The sequence below is a fragment of the Apteryx rowi genome, unplaced genomic scaffold (assembly GCF_003343035.1).
Source record: "Apteryx rowi isolate R43461 unplaced genomic scaffold, aptRow1 scaffold_828, whole genome shotgun sequence".
In the NCBI taxonomy this organism is placed as follows: Eukaryota; Metazoa; Chordata; class Aves; order Apterygiformes; family Apterygidae; genus Apteryx; species Apteryx rowi.
The window spans coordinates 265,392-283,620 of record NW_020451125.1 but is presented as its reverse complement, the minus strand read 5'-3'; positions in this window follow the sequence as shown (position 1 = coordinate 283,620).

Below are 18,229 nucleotides of genomic sequence, written 5' to 3'. Positions count from 1 at the left end.
CGTTTTCCCTTTGCTTGTTTTTTCAATCTCAACTTTCAGTTTAATTGCCTAAGTCTCACTTTGGATACCTATGCACTTTTGTGATACTAGCATATCTCTTGACTCAAAGACTGAGAGATGAGGTGACTTCGAAAAAATGTTTACTACTTGCAGATTGTCTTTGATCACATATTGGCATTACCTAAGAAAGAAAGCTCAGCTCCATTACTAGCACTCACTTTTCTTTTACATTTAAACTCAGGATTTATTGTTTATTCAGAATATATATTCTCTTCTTATTGAAAAAATTTTATTTCCTGTAGGAAGAATTTCTTTCTACAATTAACAGTCCCTACAGGTCAATGATTCCACTGTTAACAATATGGGTATCACCTACATGTTGGGAAATATAGCTGTTTTCTTCTCAGAGGCTAGATAGAGACTAGAAGATTTGAAAAAAAATGTATGTTTTGTAAGACATTTCTGAAGTTCTTTCTTCCAAAAATCTGCTTAATACAGTTGATAGTGCTAATCCTAATGCTTTGTACAATTCCAGTATATTTGTTTGGATGTGGATGGTCCCTAYATTTTTCCTCTGTTAGTAAAGCCAAGGAAAAAATACACAAGAAATTTCAAATTGCAGATCTGAATTCTGCCCAGTTTTGAAGGACATTTTGCTGTTGGCATCTCTGGKTTCAGGATTTCACCACTGGTCTCTTAGTGCTGAATCAATTGCATACTGAGGTCCCTATGTCTCTCAGTAAATCTCAGCTGGCTGCATTGAAACCATGAGAAGTGGGAATACTTTAATTCCTTATTCCAGATTATATATAAAAGCCAGACCCTGACTCTGACTTGTCCTGATCCAAGACTGAGAGCACTTGCTTATATAGCCCTCCCTTCATACCTTGATTTCAATGGTCAAAACCCCACTCTGGCTGGAGGAAGCTGCAGTTGCCAGGTCCCATCTCTGGTTGATCTGGAGAAGAACTGCAGGGTGCATCCTGGATCACACCTAAGCTTAGTCACAGAAACTAGGTCAAGCCAATGACGACTTATTAAATGAAAGGTGAAATATGAATAAGTCCTTTACTGATCCAATTACAAAACTTTCATTCCAAAAAACATGAAAAGCACCAAATCTCTAATGATAAAATCTAAAACTTCAAATAGCTGGTAGCAAATCCCTTATATTTATTTTATAAATGGGGGGGGAAAAAAAGACACACTGATGAGCAATAAATTATTTATTCAAAAACATCTATACAAAATAACACTCTTGTAGATAAACACTTTTATATTTTTAAAGTGCATCTCTTCATTGCTACAATATTTGGTTTACTAATTTACACTGTACATTCATAATTTATAAAAAAAATAATTGGTGGAAATTTTTGCAGTTGGATGTTAATAACAGTGACAGGGAGCACATATTCCATTATAGAAATCACTTCTGAAGTGTATACATGTGAAAACTCTTCATATCCAGATGTAAAGACAACACAGTGACAATAGCAAGAGTATCACTAGAAAGTGGAATTACAGTATACTGTACTATAATAGGTTCTCTTGTTATAAAAGGTTATTTAAAAGTGCAAAATATATACACTCTGCCTTTGTGTTCCTTCCTAGTTTCATCTGGCTACTTATTAAATCCCTTTTTGACTTCCTGAACTACTACAATCGTGCAGATGTTGCAAGGCTGCATTTCAAAAAAAAAAAAGGAAAAAAAGCCACACACACAAATATGCTGCATTTCAGATTTTTTTCATTTACCAACCAAAATACACAAAACATGTAGCAAAATATATCATGAATACTGTTTTAGATATGAAACATTATGAACGTGAAAAATTCTTGCTAATTTGTCTTTGTCCATGAAGTAAAGGATTGCCTACATGTAGTTCCCTGTACAATCAACTAAGATGATCACATGTTTAATGCCTCATTCTGTTGCATATTATTTTGGCCCTCAGTACAACCTTCCACTATATTGAAATAAATCTGCAAGACGCAAAAAAAAAAAAAAAAAGTAAAACCAAACAAACCACATTGCCACATAACCAAGAATAACAACATTCAAACAGGCCCTATGCAATTGTACAAAATTTTAATAGCTATTAGGTTTGTATATATTATGACTTCTTGAACATTTAAATGTATTTCTAGGAGAGATGTATACAAACAGTTGTGAGCTAGTGGATAAGATACGACATAAGATATAATAAGATATGGTTATTGGTTACTATAGACTACACTAAATAAAATATTGGCAGTGTTTCTTCTTAAAAAATAATCTCTGAGTTTATGTCGTGTAAACCTTTAACATTGAAAATCTTGTGCTAATTATCTGATGTAGATCACTTGGATATTTTTTTTTACTGTGCCAGAGATTTCAATATATTTGAACCTTCAAAATGTATGCCAGTTACTGAAAAAAAGATGATCTTTCCCTTTCAACAGAAAAAGATTTACAGGATGGAAATGTTAATGAATGACAGTTAGAGGAGAAACTTGAGCGTTAATATCACTACTGACTATTTAATTATAAAAGTCCCCAATTCTTAGGGAAAACCATCAACTTTCAAAGATATCAGTCTGGAAGTTATTTAAAACATTTCTTTCAAAGTGCCCACTGGATATTGTTATATCCTTTTCTATTTTGACTGAGGAAAAAAGACATTAAAAAGAATATCTGAAATATACACATTTTTTCAGTGAACAATAGTATGAAGCAATCAGTCTGTTCAAGAAACATTTTGCTATGTTGTGTTGTGGGCTGCTGATCAGAATGTGAGCAAACTCTAGACGCAGAGTCCCTACAGGCTGGTGACAGTCACACGCAGGAGAAAACCCSTAGTTTCATGAATAACCTCCACGTTCCAGTTACATAATGTCCTTTTACAAGTTTTCACCAAGAAGTGGGAAATTGCTTTTTACTTTGCAAACAAGACTGCATGACTGGGGGCACGGGGAGGCGATGGCTGCCTATTTCAAACTGATCAGTTTGGGAGGGAAATTCCCACAGCTGGAGTGAGTGGCTCTATTACAAATGGTGTTTGCCATCCACAGAGGTTAAATTTACTGCAGTATTTGAGATAGAAACTCCTGGAAGTGTTGATATAAAAGTACATGTGGTGGTGTTATTAATACAGCTTTTCAGGGAACAATATATATAACTACTTTTCTCAAAAACAGAGAAGTCAGTTAACTTTCCCTGGTCTTTACTTACCACTTTTAAGAAAAGTAATGTCTTATCTTCATTTTACTACTGTTAAGTGAAACCTGAGCACATTGTAAGAACTTTAATCTTCTTAATCTTAAAATCCCAAGTGATTTATGACCAAACTATATTATTAGTCATGTTCCTGCTGAAATAGCACCAGTTCTGAACTAATATATTGTGAAAGGTGCTAAAATATTTGAATTAAAATAAAAACACCAAACATATTACATAGCATTTCATACATTTTCTTGAATCTCCCAGTGGAGATTAAGGCAAATGCAGATTTGAGCATCTAACATTCTAAATTATTATTATTTTTTTAATAATCATGGTTTATATAAGTAATATTCAATCTTTTTACTGTAATGGAATAAAGATAATACAATAAACCTAAATAATTAATCCTTTATATACACTTGATGTTGTCAGGTCAAAGTAAAATTTTGAAACACCAGACATTTGGTATGTCACTACCGTGACCTATCATAAAGCTCCATTTGGATATAAATTCCCATTACCCTCTGTCTTTGAGAGACTTAAATACTGCAAAATATGTGCTGGAAATAAGAAATTCTGAAAAAATTACTTAACAGAACATAACTTTTGTTTTCCAAGGGGAATGAGTAGAGGCACTAGATCAGATATGAAAAAAATAACCAAACACATAGGTGCTGATATAATTGTACAAATACAGTCAATAGCAGAAAGATGACTAGTGAACAGCCATCTGCTGCTCTCCAGGACGATGTGAGTGCAAAGGAATGAGACAAGAAAGATTTATCCAGTCACCAGCAGTGATCTGAGCTCCTGGAGAATGGAATTTCATCCTCCAAGGGAATGCTAATAAAGCCCCCAAAATAGATGGAGGACATTATCATCAGGGAGCAGGATAATGAGATATGCAACCACATGCTTCAAGAAGAGGTACAGAAAGTGCTTGCATTTGCAAAGTGGCTCACTAGGACAAAAGAAAGATTTCACTTTCTCTCTTAGGTCCACTGTTTTATAATAATTGAACAGGATTTCTCCTCATGCTGTGTGATGTATTGCTGTGTAATTCGATCTTCCTAATCTTCACAGTTTTGTAACTGTGTACCCTGCCTACCCTGGCCAGCATACAGCTTCTCAGTACACGCTCAGCCTACTCCCAAGCATGAGCAATTTCGGTGTAGCTCACTAGTTTGCATTTTATTTTTCTTCTGTTCACATCTCATACTCTTCACTCCAGAGAGTCCTTGGCTTTTGCCATTTAAATATAATTTTCTTCCTCACTATTGAAGTCATATTTAAAATGACTTGTAAGTATCAATGGTCTAACTGACTGTGTGAGGAGTAGGGTATGTGGTCCACCACTTTGTTGCCAACATTGCACATGACTATGGCACAAGACAAGTCATTCAACAGACATAAAAGTTACCCGATGTATAAGAAGAGGTTAGAGGTACTTATCCTTGCTTTCAAAGTGCTTTGTGATCTACAGACTAGTGTCATGTGGATGCAGTTGTCTAATTTACAGTATGGTTTTACTTCAGTAAGTTTTGTCTTTCCGAGTGTAATCACATGTTGTAGTATGAATATTGCTTTATTACCAAAAAAAGTTTAGTACATAAATATTAAATGTTTGAAATAAAATGGCACGCCATTCCAAATTAGCTCATTTTTGAATAAAAAGTGAACATGGCACACAAGAGAAAATTGCACAAGTTTAGGACATGAACTAAATTAAATGTTTCATTCCATAACTCTTCCTTGTGAACAGACATCATTTTCAAAGCAAAGAAAACACTGGTGAGTACTGTGATCATCATGGTGATAAACAAGCCAAGGAAGCGCAGCCAAAGTTACAGGATAGTATGGAACTAAGGTGATAAGGGAGCACAAAGAGGAAGAGGAGAATCAGACATCTTTCATTTTCAGCACATCCTGAGAGTGAATTAGATTTTGCCCTGATATGTGGTGCTGGAATTTGTAACTGGAAGAGGGTATTTCTCCATGCCTGGCTGCTCACCTTGAAAGCACTGCCATTATTAAAGAGAGAACTTGGAAATATCTTTACAAGACAGGGCCTATTTTCTGGGATGACACACAACACTGGTTACTTCAGTCTTGCGTTCCTGTCAAGCTTTCACTGTAACAGCAACCAGTAGATTTCTATCAAATCATTACCACTCTGATATGCTTGGACTCACTCCTCTCCCAAAAGAGTGATGAAGTCGGGCACATGAGCATGGTTTCACCACAAAAACATGAAGCTAATAGGAAAACTGACAGGTTGAGAATTCCCATGTGTTGGATCCCAGTGCCTCAAATTTCAGCTGTCCAGGCTTAGGTAGATTGATTGCTGGCTGAAAGGAATTGCTAGATGCACAACAGTTGTCCTGGGATGCACCCAAATCTGTTTTGTTAATTCATCTCAATAAGCACACTTCCAAATTGCTCTTATAATTCATGTTAGGATATCAGAAAAATAAGAACAATAAGATTTGTGGAGGTAAATCAGTTCAATGGAAAAAAACAACATCTTTAAGTATAGACAACCCAAAAGAGTAAAATAAAAATTCAGATTAAGATATGTTTCCCTATGAAGGTTCATTCTCCTTTTCCTAGTAACAGCTGTGAATCATACCTTTGGTTCAGAGATTTGCATATAATTCCTAGCCTCCATTCCTTTCTCATCTCAGACTCCTTCTCCAGGAGACCTGTAATATGTTATTGATCAATATACAGTTTTAGTGAATACCTTCGGGAATCAGATGCTGTAGAAAAGTACACCGGACAAGGGGCTCTCCTGCAGAAAGTCTGTGCTTTACTTTAACTCTTCTCCTATTTTCACCAATACTTCTGCACTCTAGCAACCTGGTTGTGCTACAGAAAGTCATTGAATAAGTTATTGTGCCTTTTCCACTTCAAATGATTTGTTAATCAGATCATTTCCTGTTCAGCCCAAGCTCAGGCTTCCACTACTTACAGTTGTGCAGCCAGACAATTGAATTTGCCCTTTAAAAGCTATTACAGTGTCATCAAGTTTCCCTATTCCTCACCGAATTTCAGCAGAACGGTATTTACTGAAGTGATTCATTTTATGACACAGAACAAGGGACCCAAACGTCTGCTGAACACATTTTATTGCTTGGTAGTGAAATGACTCTGCATGCATGCGGAAGACTGGGGCTTAGGGCGTGCTTGCTTGCTAAAGCCTTGCTGAGGTAAACTGCCTGTAATCTTGTTCAGCTAACAGAGGCTTACTCGAATAAAAGCGTGACTGTCCAGAAATGATTTAGGAACTCTATATGCTGAGTGATAGGATGTCTTTCCCTCTAAAGACAGTTTTTCAGAATGTTTGCCCTGTTCTGTTTCATTTTTAATTCAAGGAAGGAAAGCATTTTTTCTTCTGTGTTTAAACATAAAAATTTCCCTTCCTCTCAAATAAAAATCTGAAACAAACTACAAATAAGCAACAGTGACTCTTTACTTTCTGACATGGCGTAGTGGACGTGCAGGATGTAGGCCTCAAGGAATAAAAGTGGTGATAACTGCGGATATGCTCACAAGGGAGTTAGGCATGAATTTAAAACAAGAAGCATTAACGAATGATGTGACTGAACAGTCAGATGATCTGAACGGCCTCTGATATTTGAAAACATTAGAGTATTACAGTTTAAAGGCTGACTTTCCTCCTCTGTATAAATATTTTGCAATGAGTACAAAATAAGTGACTTAGCTTGATATGAAGAAATCTCATCTTGAGGAAACAAAAAAAGAATAGCATTTAATAGGTTTGCAAAGTGTGTTTATATCCTTGTACTTCTTCCACTCATGATATAACTACTTCTGTTCGTTCTTGTCACACTAAGAATATTTTGCAGAAATTTCCTATATGCTTAATTTTGTTTCAAATCAACCACTGAAGCACACATACAGTGGGGCTAATCTATTTGACCCAAGAAGTCAAAGGATAGGTTCACAGATAAATAACCATAAGCAACCAAGCTATTACAGCTTAATAACTTCCACTCATCAGCTCAGGCACTGTAATCATCTGTAGGCATACTCCCAGCCTATTGCAAATATTAAGTGAAACTTGTTCAGTAAACAACTGTAAAGTGAATGTCCAAGTAGCTGATTGTATATTTAGCAATTTTAATTATTAGGTCAATTTAGAGAAATCTAAATAATCACTTATATGTCTTAATAGAAAGGCTAGATCTCTTTCCCACTGCAAGATCTGTTCATAGCTGGGGGGAGGGATGACCGTTATGGATTGGTGCTTCCCGAGCTGCCTCTGAATGAACCACTGAGAACATTTAACAGCCTGTAATCTGGTCTCATCTGTTGACACTAAATACAGTTCATAGAAGAACTACAATTTTGTCCTTATCTTACTATAGTTGCCTGCTATAAACCCTTTTTGCGGATGTGTTAAACATATCATCTCCTTGTTTTCTGCTTTTGTTAGCTGAAGGTTCCTCTCTGTTGGGAAATCCTATAAGCAGTCTGCAGACTAGAAATAGCACAGTGATTGAAATTGGATTTTACTGTCAGGTACTAGATTTCTGCTTTATAAAATCTTGGCTATGGCGATTTAAAATGAACGGGACAAGCAAGAGGTCCATCTACACAAGCATTCTGCATTTCTTGAAGAGCTGAATCAGTTTGGAAAACAATAGAAACCTTTTCAACACTTTTCGAGAAAGAGAATTTTATTCCACTTCTGTTAGTACTAGTTTAGAAAAGATATGCAAATGACCTAATAGTTGGCAGCAGATTCTAGGATCTAATAAAAATGTAAGCTTCCTTATGTAGGCAAAAGTTAGGATTTTTTCTTGATTTTTTTTTTCCTGCTCAGAGACTGTGAATAAAAGTATATTGGTTTATCAAAGAAACATTGGTGCAGAGAAACTAATACACATCTATAAAAAGTCCTGCTCTCTCCTAACCTAAACAATAGACTGCAATTTGTACAGAAAATATTTAGCACTGAATATGAAACAACCAGACCATCCATAGCTTCTAATAGCACCGTTAGAAGTGTTCAGTAAAACGTCATCCTTTTGTGCAGTCAAGACAGCGTGTTAAATGCTGCAAAAATAATCATTAACTGTGGTGAGGATTTTTAACTGCGTATTTGTCATGTTTCTTATACTTCTTCCTAATTATTTGATACTGATCATTCTGGATTATGTAAAACTGGATCATACACCAATATGGTAGTTCTTATGCTCATCTGCTTTGGATAATATATATATTATCCAAACTATACATATGTATATATAGAAAGAGAGTCTTTATATATATATTTTTATATATATATATATAAAAGTTCAGCTATATATATAAATATATATATATATAAATAAAATGAAACAACATGTTTGATACTGGGATGTTCTCTCTTTTTAATGCTAGGAAATGTTCCTAATATTTGCAATATTTAATGAAACATCCCTTCATTTGGTTCGAATTATATTTGGAGTTCAAACTAATTAAAGTACATCTGCACACACTTCTGGCAACTTCTAAAGTTTGAGATGGCAAAGAACATTGAACACAGACCTGTTCAACACAAATACTTGTGTTTCTTTCATAAATTTGAACTCCTAACATTTGAATTCAGAGGTGATCCTTTCGTGCTATAGAGACGTAATTAGTCCAATTTATCTCTAGAAAATGCTGGTTTTGCTTAAAGTTGCTTTTTGTTAAAAAAGGAATGTGGGAAAATGAACAGGATGGACAATACCATTAAAATATTCCAAGTCTTATTTTCTAATATTGTAGAAGTTGAAGAAGGCAAAAATAGTCAACAAAATTAAATAAAGAGAAACAAAAGTATCATTAGTAAAGCAAATTGTTCGAGAACAACTACAGATGTTTTTTCAGGCAGTTGAATTTTTTCAGACCAAGGAATGACAGTGTAACTATAAAAGAACAAGGTTGACTGATTTTTTGGAAAGGATTATGACAAATGAACACAGCATACAATTTTTCATAAAAATATCCAGAAAAAATATGAAGTGATATGATAAATCAAAGTATAGCACAGAAAAATATGCACAGACAAAACTGAAGCAATTATTTAATTAGCAAGCAACAGGGAAAAATGGAACCCAGCATTGCTGGGAAAAGAGTTTAACATATACTTTCAGTCAGCATACCTCTGCAGCAATGTTGGGAAAGTTTGTACAGCTGTGGATGGCAGAGAAAATACTGTTCTTATTAAAAAGAATATGGAAAATAAAAAAGAAAACAATAATGTCCATACCTTGCCTACTTGAATTGTTAGGAAAAAAACAGTCAGTTGTGTCAAACTAGTAGAATGCTTCTTCCAAAGGCAAGGAAGCTCAACAATTATGAGAGCAAAGAACCACTTGATGATGGATCGCAAAACTATTCAGACAGAGAAAGAAGAAAAACAAAAAACCTGCATGCCTAGATTAAGCAAAATCATAAGGGAGCATGCCATTAAATGGATTTACTACTAATGAAAAGCCATCTATTGTTGGTGGGATATATATTAACTAGCATGGGTAAATACATGCTATACTGTTGTGCCTACTACAACACCAGACAAGAAAGGAGTACGGTGCAAGATTTTCCAAGAGGAAAATCCATACAAGGAAAAGCTCTTAATGATTAAAGCAGAGAAGTGTAGTTCACATCAGTGTCTCATATGAACATTCAAAAACTATGGTTTATGGGGTAATTTGCTGATTACAACTGCAGACCTTTCCCTAAAGAATATAAAAACAGTGTTTGGAAAAAATACAAAGAGATTAAAAGGAAATGCAAAAAAATTTTGAGGGAATAGAAATGGTCAATGTGATAAGAAAAGACATCAAAAACATTGAGTCTTATAGAAATTATTTCTTGAGGATGAAAAAGATTGTAATGAAAAAAGGAGCATTTAAGAGTACTTTGAGATCTTGGTAAAACTCTAAAAACTTAAAGTGCAAAACAAAGATACAAGCAAACATAATTCAGGTACATAGTATATCACTACAGCACATCAAATGCAGAATAAATTCAAGAAGTTTAATAGCAGTCCTGGGAAGAAGTGAATTCTGTATAAGTTAAAATGACCATGAACTCAGAATTTGGCTCTGTCATAAGATAAAATGTTCATTAGAAGACAGCATTTTTATTCTACAGTATGAAGTRAGAGTTAATAGTTTAAACTCCTCAATGCCTTGATCCAAAGGAAGGTGGAGGACAAATGAATTACAACTTTGATTATGAATCTGCTTCCTTTTCCTTTCATCCTGCTATCAATATTCCAGTGTTGGGGAGAAATAAATCAATAATAATGCTAATAATGATGAAAAAAACATCACTGGCTGCAACAAAGACCTGAAGCCCAAAAGTGTCCTTGACTTTCAATTTTGCAGCTGTTTTAACGTTACAAGGTTTCATATTTCTTCTCTCTGACTGCGTGCATTTCACTACTGGAATTCTAAGAAAGCACTAGCATATCTTAAATACCAAGGTATAATATGTGCTAGTAAGTTTTGGGGGCTTTCAGGGTAACCACTATGTTCTTAGTAACAGGCAAATAGGGAAAAATGAAACCTTTACTCCAAAAATTGTTCTTGGTAGTATTGAATATAGCTGGAGTGGAAGGCAAATGCGAACCATAGCATTTCTTGAAGTCTTGCTGTGAAACATTTAATAAACAATTTTTTTTCCTTTTTTATCGAATTCTAAAATAATCTGACTGAACACACTGGTTCAGTAAAACATTTCCATTTTTAAACGCAGGGAAAGTTTTATCTCTAAAGCCAATTAAATATTCATAGTAAATCAGCTGGAGAATATTTGTCCAGCTTCTGTGCAAAAAGAAAATAGTGAGCTGATTATGTACTCTGCTTATGGATGTTTTAGGGTATACTAAAGGGCAGTAATTTAGCTCGGTTCTGAATGTTGATTGAACAAAATGCTTAAAGACACAATAAAAGGTCTCTAATATTTATTTTATGAGCTTCATGTTCCAAAAGTCAATGTATCCCCTGGGACATAGAACCAGTCTACAAATTAATGCTATTTCTACTGTCTCATTTTAGAAATACTTTCTACTATGCATCAGCTAGTAAATGCTAGCTTGAAAAACAGGCTGATTTCCCCCCCCCCCAACATTTTAAGGAAATGAAAAATCTCTGATTTACACCCCATTCACTTCAGAATTTATTTTATTCTCATAATCCTCCAACTTTGCTCATGACTGCTAGTTTTTATTGTATTAGTATGTAAATCTGACACTAATGCTATCTACAGGAAATTGAGGTTCATGTCATCTCACCATTGACGCATAAAAGCTATGTTATACCCTAGGAGAATCTAGGCTATCAGCCAGTCAATGGCGAAAAATGCCTGTCTCTGCAGAAAGTGATTCAGTCCATTTGTCTTAGGTATCCRTCTATACTACGAGAAAGTGAAACACCCTGGAACTGCCAGTTTCTTTCATATGATTACAGAGCTGAGACCAGTGACTAACACAGACTAAACACCTAATTTCTAAATGAATCCATCAATAAGTATCAAGTATGATATTTCTATCATACTTGAAGATTTAGGGACATGAAATAAACTTGGCAGCTTCCTAGCCTTGAAATATAACAGAAATAATGCTGTTCCAAGAACAATTTGTAGTATTGGGAAAGAAAAATAAAGTCCTTCTTACCTTTAATTTCCTTTCCCTGTTTGGTTGTCTGGCAGTCCTACAGATATATGACTATTCAGTCATGACCAACTAAGTGCGCACTCTAAGAGGGAAGAATGAAGCGCTCTCACAGATGTAACAGCACTAAAAATAATGTTAGATATATGAGAATTACATATCTTTTCAACTAAACATTCTTGTAAATCTGTTTGCTTTCTAGTAAAAAGAATTGATTTCTGGTAAAAAAAATTCATTCCCGGTAAAAAACCAAACATCAAACTAACAGAACCCCCTCCTACACCTACTCAAATGCCCTAGAAATTAAAAGCTTTTGACTTTGGGAAAACTGGGCCAAAAAGAAAGAACAATGCTTTCACTAGAAATTACCATTGCAGTGTTTCACAAGAGTAGAAGGCTTTTGCCTTGTTTTCTCAGTCTGCTGTGAAGGTAAGACCTATTGCACTCTCAGTTCTCCATGTATGTAGATTTACACCATGTTTCTTCACTGAAAAAGGAGACTGTGATATACTGTGGGAGTTGTAATCTACCTAAAGAGAAGACTAGAGGTACCTGCATTACGGCAACTCTTATGAGGCACTATGGCAGCCTTTCCAAATAAAAAACACAGCTTTCAGTCAAAATAGTTTGATTTTGATTTCTTACTGAAAAGTCAGCAGTTTTTCTGTAGGAATAAATCCTCTTACTGACAATGTTAGCAGCTGTGCACCAAGGGAATATTAGAAAAGAAAACATTTTTTCCCCCCTCTGGATTATTTTAAATTATATTCTTTTCTGTCATTTTTCGGTTTAAGTCCCATTTTAAGTCACTGGGAGTCCGTTCATCAACAGCAGTGGATTTTGGCTGAAGTCCCTGGAATTTAATAATTTCAAATGTAATGAAAAGATTTTTCTTGTAGAGTTTTTCTAGTTGAACCAGATTAAGATACATCTTCAATTTCATCTTGCATGCTACACAAATGCCCTTCATACTTTCTAATAAATCTACTACAAGGTCTTTTACTTCACAGAAGATAATCTATTCTCTACATGCTTCAGCACGGAAGAACCAAAATATTTTTGGAGCATGCGTTAAGAAATTAGATACATGATTATGTGAAATATTTTACATGATTTTCTTTGAAATAGTTTCCCTATTCATCAGCCATAACACAATGAATAGCAATTTAAAGTAACAGAACTACACTAAAAGAATGTCTCTATGCAGTGGTAAGAGTGATACATTTAGCCTGGATGCCTAAAAAGGTTTGCACAATTGCACTGCCTGTCTATTTGTCCTTCCTTCCCCCAATTCCACTTGTGAAACATTTTGGTTCCATTGCCAATGGACTGGAAAGAGCGACAGAAAGGTCAAAGATAATCTTATTCCCACAGGTTTAGTGAAATTCAGCAGGTGGTAGAGTCGGAGAGCCCTGACGGCAGGACGGGCAGAAGCCAGTGCGGCACCCTCGTCCACCTGGCAGCCACCGGCTGCCCCTGCTAAACCCACATCGCTCCGCATTGCCACCAGCACCGGCCTCTCTGCCCCGCTCCATCAGGGGAGCACAGAGGGAAGGCATCCCGTGCTAAGGTCCGTCCTCTTTGCCCTCAGAAGCAGATTGGAGCACACAGACTGACTACATCGAACCAAAAATTAACCACAGTAGTTCGAGCTGCCACAGCACAGAAAATACATACTTCTATCTGTTGCATTAGCATGTTGCCACATGCATTTTGTGTGCAGGTAGCTCAGGGCCACACTCAGTGAAGTGAAGGTTGTGGTGAAGGCTGTCCAGGCAGATCTCTGCATGCAGGTTCACTTCTCCCCTCCTGCAGAGGGAGGGATACTCTCTCCTTAGCATCGTTACAGTATGTGCTGAGAAGCTTTAACATGTTTACAGTCCCAAACTTCCCTGCCCTAGATTGTTTTATCCAATAAAAAGCACAAAAAATGCATTGCCATTACACACACCCCACTTCGAACATTGACACAGAGAACATATTCAGATGGCAATGGGGTGTTACAAAATCCTGACAGTAGATGAATTTATGGAAATATACTTAAAAAGGAATTCAGGCACTTCTAAATACTGTTTATGCCACTGAAAAGATTAGACTATATGTTAAAGGCTTCATGGAAAAGGCATTCCCTGTCTGAAGTTATGAATTAATCTAGTCCAGATATAAAACACGATTTTAGATTTAGGATTGTAAAGTTTGGCAGAGTTTAGTCCTTCCAAAAAACATGTCTTGTTAATGCCTCAGGTCTTCCGGCACAAGAGTAGAAATTACTTAGAAAGAATTACTGCTTTTTGGAGATCTTTTGAAAAAAATTAAGTCAGACTTGCAGAACTTGAGCTTTGGATGGATCAGCACAGCTTCAATACTGGAATTCTGTGTTTTATGACTATAAGGAAAAATAAATAATATAGGTCATATACAATGGGTGAAGTCATAATCTGAAGCTCTGTCTAAATTCATAAATTAAAATTGTCAGGGCTTGTTTTCTGTCCCTGAGGTCATCTGGCATGGTTTGGCCTTATCTATTCCATTAAACTCTCTTACGTTTTAAATGGGGTAGCACAACTAAACCACTTACTGGGAATAGATCTGAGCTGACTCTAGCTCATAAACTGTGCTCAGGCATTTTTCTGCAAATTTTAATTAGCACAGACCACAGAATGCCAGAAATTGTTTTAATAAATTAACAGCATGATTCAAGGCCAGTGCCCAAGCCCAAGTCATAGCACTGCTTAGTTTACAAGTCAATGATGTGTCTGTTCTGATTTAAATTGTTGGAGCAATCATTTACTTTAAGTCATTTTTGCAAATACTTTTAACAGTTTTGAGCTTAAATTAAAGACATAAAGATAATCTGGACATACAGAAGTCATCCTGTTTTTGCTATGTTTCTAGTTATGAGTGGTCTTACTTGGTTTTGTGATGGTGTACAATTTTCTAAATCTATGTTTTCATGCTTCTTTCCTCAGTTTTCTGTTTATGGCTCTGCTGTAGCCTCCTAGCCCTTATTTTGTTCTGGTACAACCTTCTGTCCCCTAGAAGAAATAAGGGAAAACTATACACAGGTGAATAATGAGGTAGTAAGACTAAAGCTTAATATATTACAATTACATAATAAAGTATATTATATTTTGTTTTCTGCTTTGATTAGTAATTTAATATTTGACATTCTAACTGCCCAGTCACCATAAAGCAGCTGCCATTCATGTGCGTCAGTGTTTGCCTTCTTAAGGTTGACTGTGGAAGGTATCCATCCACCATTAGTTATATTTATGATTTGGTAATCCTACTATTTTGATGTCTTCAGTGGGCTGAAAAATTGTGCAAATGCTAAAAACATTTGATTGGGCAAAATACATGGATGTTATATTGCGAAACCTCTGAAGCCGATGATAAGATAATACACTTTACTGATGTTAAAAAAAAAAAAAGTAACAAAAGAGCATTAGCAACCAAACAAGTTCAAAGTGCAACATTTCCATGTATGAAGTACATGTTAACCTGTTAAAAGAACTACAAAGAAATACAAGGTCCTGTGGAAGTCCTATATAACAGCTGCATAACTAGCTGCTTGTTACATTTACCCAGTCTCTGCCAACTTCCTCAGAAGACTGGGTAAGATTTGGAATTTTTTCAGTGTTTAAAGGGTAGGAAAAAACAAGTGAATTAACAAGGTACTTCAGTTGCTTCATTAAAAATATGTTTGGAAAATTATTTCTAAAATACAACTTTAAAATCCAAAGCGGGAATTTATAAGACCTTATATTACATATACCTTATATCATAATACTGTTACAGAGACTGATTTACACAAATCAGAAGAAAGCTACTGTCTTGCAAAAATGGAAGAGAACTTAACTCACCAAAAGACTCTAACAGAATTTAGTAATTCCATGAGAAATATCCAGTTGCTTTTGTAAAAAAACTCTTTGATTTATTTTCTTTGAGCATTCACAAAGCTGTTCTAAGAGAAGGGGTAACAGGAAAGGGAAAACAGGATTATGAGCAGCAGAATGAGAAGTCCTCAGTAGAACTATAAATACAGTTTTGTATAAATATAACAGACTGAGAAAATTTAAAAGAGAAAATGAGAAATAATTTGCAAGAAAATGCATGTGTTATCAAATATAATCAGTAAGTTACAAGTAAGAAGAGAGAATGGGCACCGGAAAGAATTGTCAAAATGAAGGACTAGAGGTATCTTTATGGTTCCAGGCAAATTAAGAATTATTCTTTGCCAGAGAGATATTATTTTATGGCCCCCTAAAGTTAAGGCTATTAAAATTCAGAAGAGTCTTAATCATAACTTTTATATGCAATTAGCTTGTTATTGTCTTGTTTCATTCAACTCCCATGGACTTACTACATTTTTAATAATGTTCATTCTGAATTGCAGAACTTTTCTGTAGAAATGAAAGATTATTTAATAAACTAAGCTTACTCTCTGTTAAGCTTTTGTTCACAATATTTAGAAAGACGCATTATATTTTTACCACATAATATTTAAAACATTAGGTCTAGAGGCCTGAGTGTGTAGTCTTAGTTCAGTAGTAACTGGTGCAATTTTCCACTCAGTTACACTAGTTTCATGTTAATATTTAACTTCATATAACAGATAATAGCAGTACAACAAAGTAGAGGAGGAATTCCATCATTCTTCCACCTACAGTCTCTCTGTCATTTATAACTGTTCATGCTAATAACTGAAAATTGACTGTAAGAAAGCTATTCTGATTTTATTGCTATAATTTGTGAATCTTAAAAGCTCAGTAAATACAAAGAGTGGAAAAATGATTAAATGAGACATTTTGCATAAAAACATGTTCTATAAACATAATTAATGTAGTGTTTTTTGAAAAAAAAGAGATGATAGTTGTTAAAAATACCATGCTGTTTACAAATATTTAAATTTAATTAAAATATTTCTCATCTTTGCTAAATATTGTTTTAATAGAACTTAGCTCTCCTACTGTGTCTCCTTGCAAACAACATTAGAACTGCAAACAGTGTTCCCATGGTTAAGATGAATTCCTCTAAGGATCCGACGTATTGGTAGTGGAAATAGGTAATCCTTATGGTAGGAGCAGATCACTTGGTTTAGGCACTTTACTTCTCCCTAAGTTTTAGGTGGACAGAGAAGGATCCTTTTAATGTAAGTGCCTAAGGCCCCACTGCAGTCTGCCAGGAGAGCTACCTGGCTTAAGACTGCAAGAGGCTGATCTTCTCTGCCCAACTGTAAGCACCTAAGTTACAAGAACAGAAGCCTCACCTAAGGGCTTTTAAAAGCACCTACCTCTTTTCCTTAGTAAATAGTGAATTTAGGCTTTTGCTTTAGAACAATTCATTAGATTCCTAAAATTTGGAGAGAACTTTGATGAATGGGGTCCATACACACTATGATGAACTATCCATATACACTTGTCTGCTTTTTTTGCTTGCTGCCTCAAAATTGCACTAGAGAACAACTGTGACTTTTATCACAGAAATCTGGAATACTTGATATTAGGGGGATGATAGGGACTATCAGCCAAAATAAAATGTGTTTCTTTAATAATTTTTCAACAGCAGGAACCATTATAGGCAAGTGATTTCAGAAGGGAGATTAGGAATATGTCAAAAAAAGAGCCATAGTATTTCCTTAGTAAGCAGAAACCCCACTTAGCTTCTGTATAAGCATACTGAGTCAAGATTAGAACTGTAGAAAAAAATGGTAGATGGATGGGCCAGCAAAATCTTTATGTCTAGTTATGTTTACCTTACACCTAAAGCATCTACCTCTAAACAAAACAGTTATTAAAGAAGCTGTTCACAATCACACATAGGGTTATAACAGAGGATACTGTCAACTCAGTCTATGAATGAATAAATGAATGATTCGTGAAAGTTTTATCAATAAAAAGAAAAACTTAGGGCAAGTTTTCTAAAAGAGGATGCCTACAGTTAGGYTCCTTAGGGTGGGATCCTACGCATGCCTCTTCAGCTGATCTAACAAGATATTTTAATACACAATTAGTATTATCTTGTGCGTACTCTGAGATTACTTCATATGGTTAGAGTCAAGTGTGTGCTTAAGTCCTTTCCTCAATCAGAGATAGAGTACTTAGTGCTTTGCCAGAGCTAATTCTCAGGCCTTAAAATAACTGGATGGAGGAATTATTTTTTCAAATATAACAAAGCAAGATAGAAGTTAATTCCCATTGCAGTTTTTGTCAAAAATTAGCTCTTTTCCACAATATGATATAGAAGTTGTCTATGTGCCTCGAACTTTTCAAAATGGATTGAAACTTGAAATTTTGGTCACATACTTTGCAAATGTTGGTTCATGTTTCTATGTAGCATATGGGGTATATATGACC